Source organism: Psittacula echo (genome assembly GCF_963264785.1).
Source record: "Psittacula echo genome assembly, chromosome: 4".
NCBI classification, from domain to species: Eukaryota; Metazoa; Chordata; class Aves; order Psittaciformes; family Psittacidae; genus Psittacula; species Psittacula echo.
The window spans coordinates 12,006,017-12,012,162 of record NC_137738.1 but is presented as its reverse complement, the minus strand read 5'-3'; positions in this window follow the sequence as shown (position 1 = coordinate 12,012,162).

Genomic DNA, 6,146 nt, shown 5'->3' with positions numbered 1-6,146 from the left:
TGCAGTAGCTGAAACTAATACTTAAGAGGCTTTGTAGTATAAGTTGAAGAGGGCCACATGCTGCTGGTCCACAGTGAGCAAGCAGGGGAGCTGCTGGTGCTCAGCAGCACAGCTGCAGACTGGGCCAGGCCCTGCATTGAGGTGGAATATTGCACCCACAGCCAGTTTTTATAGTCATATTCAAAATTCACTGTAGTGTTTTTTAATAGAGTTTTAAGAATGGAAAGCACTGTACTGCTGGGAGGGAATTTTTAAGGAAAATAATATGGGTAAATGCAGACAAATATTTGTAACAAATCTTTCTAACACTGGGTTATGTGGGATAGATCATAAATTTCTTACCAGAGTACAGATCCCAAAGAAACCAGTTTATTTAACATGGCACTCATATTCAAGCTCTTGGATGTGGTGCTACTCACACCTCTCATCTTATTCTAGAAGAAACCCCATCTAGTTACTGCAACATGCAGGCCTAAGCCAGAAGTGACAAAAGAGGAAATCAGCTTGATGCATCTCACGGAAGATGAGCTCACATATTTTGGGGTTTGGAGCTGGTAGTGCTGCATATCTACTCTCACTTAAACTGACTTCTTCTTTGATGAAACCTGTTCAACTGGTCCTGTTCATTTAAGTAATGTTTTTAAATACAGTAATTTAAATGTTAATTAACTCTTTGAACTTCAACAGCTATAGTTCTACTAACAAGTTAAAATATATAGAGATCCTTACTTTTTTCCACTGTGTTTTATGAAGGTGGAGGGTTTAAATGGATACTGGTAAGAAAGCAAGAAATAAAATGGAATATTCATTCAGATAGAGCACTCTTTCTTTAGAATAGATTTCTATAACCCAACCTAGCATACACTCATCAAGTTATGCTAGTATTATTAGAGCAGAGCTTTGATGTGCATGTGTGATCCTGGCTAGGCATTGTTCATTGCACAGCTTTTAAAACTCTTGTTACAAAACACACACACATAAAGGTAGTTTCATTAGAAGCAATTTCAATAAATGAATCAGAACCCTTCAGGGCAGAGTTTGCATATACAAGCCTACACCTCCCTCACTTCCACAAATCTCTCTTCTTTTCCTTCCCCACATTGTAAAGTCTATCTGTCTGTACTCCAGCCATCACTTTAGATGTGGACCATTTATAGCACAGCAACAAATTTGTGTCCCAATTCTTGGTTTAGCAGTGAGCAGCCAACAGCTGGAACAGAACTGCTGACAGATCATGCTGATGCGAGAAGTTTCAGTGAGCCAGTACCTGGCAACAGATACGCAGCAAAGATGGTTGCATACTTCAGTCTTCTCTGTCTTTTTCTCCCATTTCTCTCCAGTTCTCCCATTTGCCAAGCAGGATGAAGTGAGCCCAAAACACGGGTCATGGGAAGCAGAGGCTAATGGCAGACTTTTCATGTAATTAAAGGAGAAAGGGTAATTAGGATGATTTCCAGGCTAAACTACACTAAACCCCAGATTCATAATTAATTATGGCACTAGGCAGACTGTCAGTTTTCAGACACTTCCTCTGTGCTAAATTGTAAACATGGAATCATCCCTGGTGTTACTGCAATAGTGATCTCTTCCAATCATGGATATACTTCATTCAAGTTTCAGATAGCAGTCACAGGCATTCCCGAGCTCTTCTGAAACAAGCGACTCAGATATTAAAGAGAAAAATAAGTATTTCTGTGATACCAATTCCCACACAATGTTTATTTGTTCAGCACAAAGGAAACTGCACTTTGTTCCCAGAGCAAGCTGGCATTGCTGCAGATATCAGTACCTTGGCTCAGAGTCCTGATAGGGCAATGTGGGCAGCTTACAAATAGTTTTGCCAGCCTGTGCAGAGCTGACCCGTCCCAGGAAGCTGAGAAAAGGTCAGAATGAGACCGGTGTGACACAGTGCATCTGGCATTTTCGTGGGCAGTAGATGGCAAGATTCTGGTTTAAGAGTCATCATTAAATACAAAGTGAAATAAAAAGGAAAAGCCAAAGACACAGGTACCTGATATTGAACCGTATGAGATTGGTTCCCCTGCCAGGTAGGACAGTCTTGCTGCTGGAGCAAGCCGTTATTTCCCTGGCCAGAAATGTACCTCTGTGATAACCTGACCTGAAAGCACCCTCCGAAACAAAGGCGCTTCCTGCTCCTACGTGCTTTGCCTTTATGCCAACAGGCAACATGACTCACTCTATTTACTTTTAAAGTGTGCTTTCCCTTCAAAATCACTCTGGCTGACCTGGTCTGGACAGATGCCTCCTGCTACAAAGGCCAGAGGTGCAGTGGTGCCTGAGGCCATGTGCTGGAAGACCCACAGATCTCAGCAGTGTGTAAACCAGGGCTGCACTGCACTCACTGTCCATTTTCTTCACTTTGTTTCTGTAAAATGCAGCTGCTGCTGTGTGGCTTGGAGGTTATTCCTGTAGAGCACTGGCATTACTCATCTTAAACGCACACTGTCCTGATGAAAGCACCTGGCACATGGCAGGGGGACCTTGCAGTGCAAAGGCAATTGGGGAACCGAGTGAAAACCAAACCGCAATCTAAAGATTACCCAATTCACTTTTGTACTTCTCTGTTCCTTTCCTCTCTGCTGAATTTGGAGCACGTGTCACCAGCTACGACCTTATGGACATTGCACCAGCCCTTTGGTGGTGCTGTAGTGGTGCAGGGCAGGCGGCTGCAAAGTGATTTCCTGGACTAGCTGAGGTCAGGCTCCGTGGAGGTGCAGCAAACACCCCGTGTTTGCTTGCCACTTGAACACTGACACACCGTGTGAGCTTCCACCTGGGACAGGGAGTTAGAAATAAACCCCAGGTGGACTCACGAAGCAGCTACTGATGGCCAGAAAAGCCAGGGCTGCTTTTGCAAGCCAATGCAGATAGGCTGTAGGCAAGGCTAAACAGAAATCAGGAGGTTGTCACTGTGTCATAGAATCATAGAATAGTTTGGGTTGGAAAGGACCTTCAGATCATCCAGTTCCAACCCCCTGCCATGAGCAGGGACGCCTCACATTAGAACATGTTGCCCGAGGCTCTGTCCAGCCTGGCCTTGAACACTACTAGGGATGGGACATTTATCACTTCTTTGGCAGCCTGTTCCAGTGCCTCACTAACCTCACAGTCCTCAAGCCTTGCTTCAAAGCTGGGGTTTTAAAGCATTTTCAGCTTTGAAGGAGAGATGCTTTTTTTCTGTGCCTTCAGGCCACTAAAGCCAGTTTGTAGACAGCTCTTGAACCAGCCTCAGTCCCAGTTCCACCTTCTCCCTGCAGCACCCACTTTAAAAAGGTCTAGTTCCTAAATGGACAAAATCTGGGGAAGCTTCTCCTATTGTTCTGAAAGAAATCCGCAGGGAAGGGCCTTTCTCCATATGTTTCTTACCTATACATTTACATTTCAGTGAAGAAATGGGACATGGCACCCAGATCGTACACTGCAAACGATGCTGCTGCTCTGAGTGTTCACTTGAAACCAAGCTTTGCTTTCAAGTTCGAGATGAGATGATTTTCTCTTCCTGCACACAGCTGCCGGCTGTTTCTTGAGCCATCTCAAGCGCAGCATGTTTCCTTTGCTGGGAGAGGGCAATTTCCGCTTTTCAAAGCACTGAGACACTCCCTGCACCCCAGTGTCGGGGTTTAATCCCAGCCAGCAACTAAAAACCACACAGCCCCCCCCATACAGCCTCTCAGAAGACCAAGAAACGTGCAATGCTAACTCGATTGGCCCCTCTGTATTTATTTGGGTGCTTTGTTCATTAACTGGAGGTATCTAAACCTTCCTTTCCTCACCTGAGCAGGCACGAGGAGGTAGCACTTAACAGCAAACAGGAGCCCAGCTGCTGGTTTGCTTCCGTCCTCGCTCCCCAGTTCTCAATAAATCAGCACCAGTGATTTCCACTGATTTTCCTTCGCACAGTGAGAGCTGCCATTAAGCCACAATATGTCATTAATATGGAATTAATAACTATACAATTATGCACAATCATATAATTTATAATGATGGCATTTGTCATAAAAATGCCTTTTATTGTATATATGCAATAGAAGCACTTCAGAAATCTTAATAATGAGAATTTCACTTGGTAATGAATTTCACTTGGTAAAGGCAGCCATGAGGTTTTTCTGCAGCTCTGGAAAGTCCTTTGAAATCTACTTAAGGCAGTTAAAATCCAGTTTAGAGCTTCAGCACATTCAATGTGTAAAAATGCTGCCTATTAGCAAGTGCTTCTGGAAGTACCGTGTGTCTGAGCCTTATTGTTTCGCTCCTCAAGACAGGAAAAGCATTGTGCTGCAGGCATCCTCAGCAGCTGCTCGAGCCAGGGAGATGATGAGATACGGCCTTCAGCAGCCCTGATTGTCCCAGGAGTTTCTCCTAAGATGCACTTGCTCTCGCAAGTGCAAGTGAAAAGAAAGAAAGAAAGGAGGGGAAGGGCAAGAGAGAAAGAGAGGGCAGAAGGAAGGAAGAAAGGAAGAGAAGGGAAGAGAAGGGAAAAGAAGGAAAGAGAAGAAAAGAGAAGGGAAGGGAGGAGGAGGAAGAAAGGAAGAGAAGGGAAGAGAAGGATGAAGAAAAGAAGGAAAGGGAAGGGAAGAGAAGTGAAGATAAAAAGGTAGAAAGGAAAAGAAGGGAAAAGAAGGGAAGAGAAGGGAAAAAAGGAAGAGAAGAGAAAAGAGGGAAGAGAAAAGGGAAAAGAAGGGACAAAAAGGGAAGAGAAGGAAAAAGAATAGAAGAGAAAGGAAGAAAGGAAGAGAAGGGAAGAGAAGGAAAAAGAATGGAAAAGAAGGAAAGAAAAGGAATGAGAAGGGAAGGGAAAGGAAGGGAAGGAAAAAAGAAGAAAGGGAAAAGCAGGGAAGAGAAGGGACAAGAATGGAAGAGGGGAAGAGAAGGGACAAGAATGGAAAAGAGGGGAAGAGAAGGAAAAAGAATGGAAAAGAGGGGAAGAGAAGGAAAAAGAATGGAAAAGAAGGGAAGAGAAGGGACGAGAAGAGAAGGGACAAGAAGAGAAGGGACAAGAAGGGAAGAGAAGGGACAAGAAGGGAAGAGAAGGGAAGGGAGGGGAAGGGAAGAGAAGGGAAAAGAAGCGAAGGGAAAAGAAGGGAAGGGAAAAGAAGGGAAGGGAAGAGAAAGGAAAAGAAAAGAAGAGCAGGGAAGGGAAGAGAAGGGAAGGGAAGAGAAAGGAAAAGAAAAGAAGAGAAGGGAAGGGAAGAGAAGGGAAGAGAGAAAAGCAAAAGCAGGTTAAGCTTTTAATTTTTATTTCGTTACTTCTCTGCACGTTTCTTCCCAGCTCTATCCCATTGCACAGAAGCCCAACTTGCCTAATGTCTACATTAGTGGCAGAGGAGCAGAGCTGAACGCTGATGTTGAGCTCTTGGTACATTTAGGTTCATGTGGGGAGGAAAACAAACCCTCAGCCATTTCTGCTACCTAAATCTCATGCTCAGGGTGCGAGTGCTTGGTGGCATGGCACAGCAGGGGACATTGGGGGGGAAGAAGCAGCGCTGTGCCAGTCCCAGAGCAGCATCGCTGCAGTCACACCACAAATGTACAGACTCATTTCCAACCTAAGTTTCGGGGGCTTGGACTCAGGATCATCCATTTGGCCCTGGAAGCCCCCACAAGTTTAAAGAGATTTACTTTTGGTTTTAATGCAGCCTGTTACCTCTCCATAGAAATAGCTTTTAGAGATGTTCTCAAAGAAACCACTGCCCCAGGATCATGGTGAGCTGCCTCTGGTCTTCACCTTATGGTCTCAGGGGTTGGTTTCCTGTGGGATCATACAGATAAAGAGACAAAAAATGAGACAAGGCAGAGAGGAGAAACTCTGCGTGTTTTGCACTAAATGCAGCTAGTTTTTTCACAGCTATAGACTCTTACAGTCCAGTCTAGACAGCCTTGTCTATATGTATTTGCTGTCTGGTGTGTATGATACAGAACAAAGTAATTTTAAAAGATTAGGGGTAAAATTAACAAACACACAGATCATTAAGAAAGAATCTTGTTTTGGTATCAAGAATGAGACCTTCACCTAATGATGGAAGCTGAAGCCCTTTCTGTCATGCTGGAAACATAGGAGCATTTAACCACATCCAAGAGGACACCAAGGCTTTGGGCTACTCCACATCTCACTGGTATTGCTATAAGTT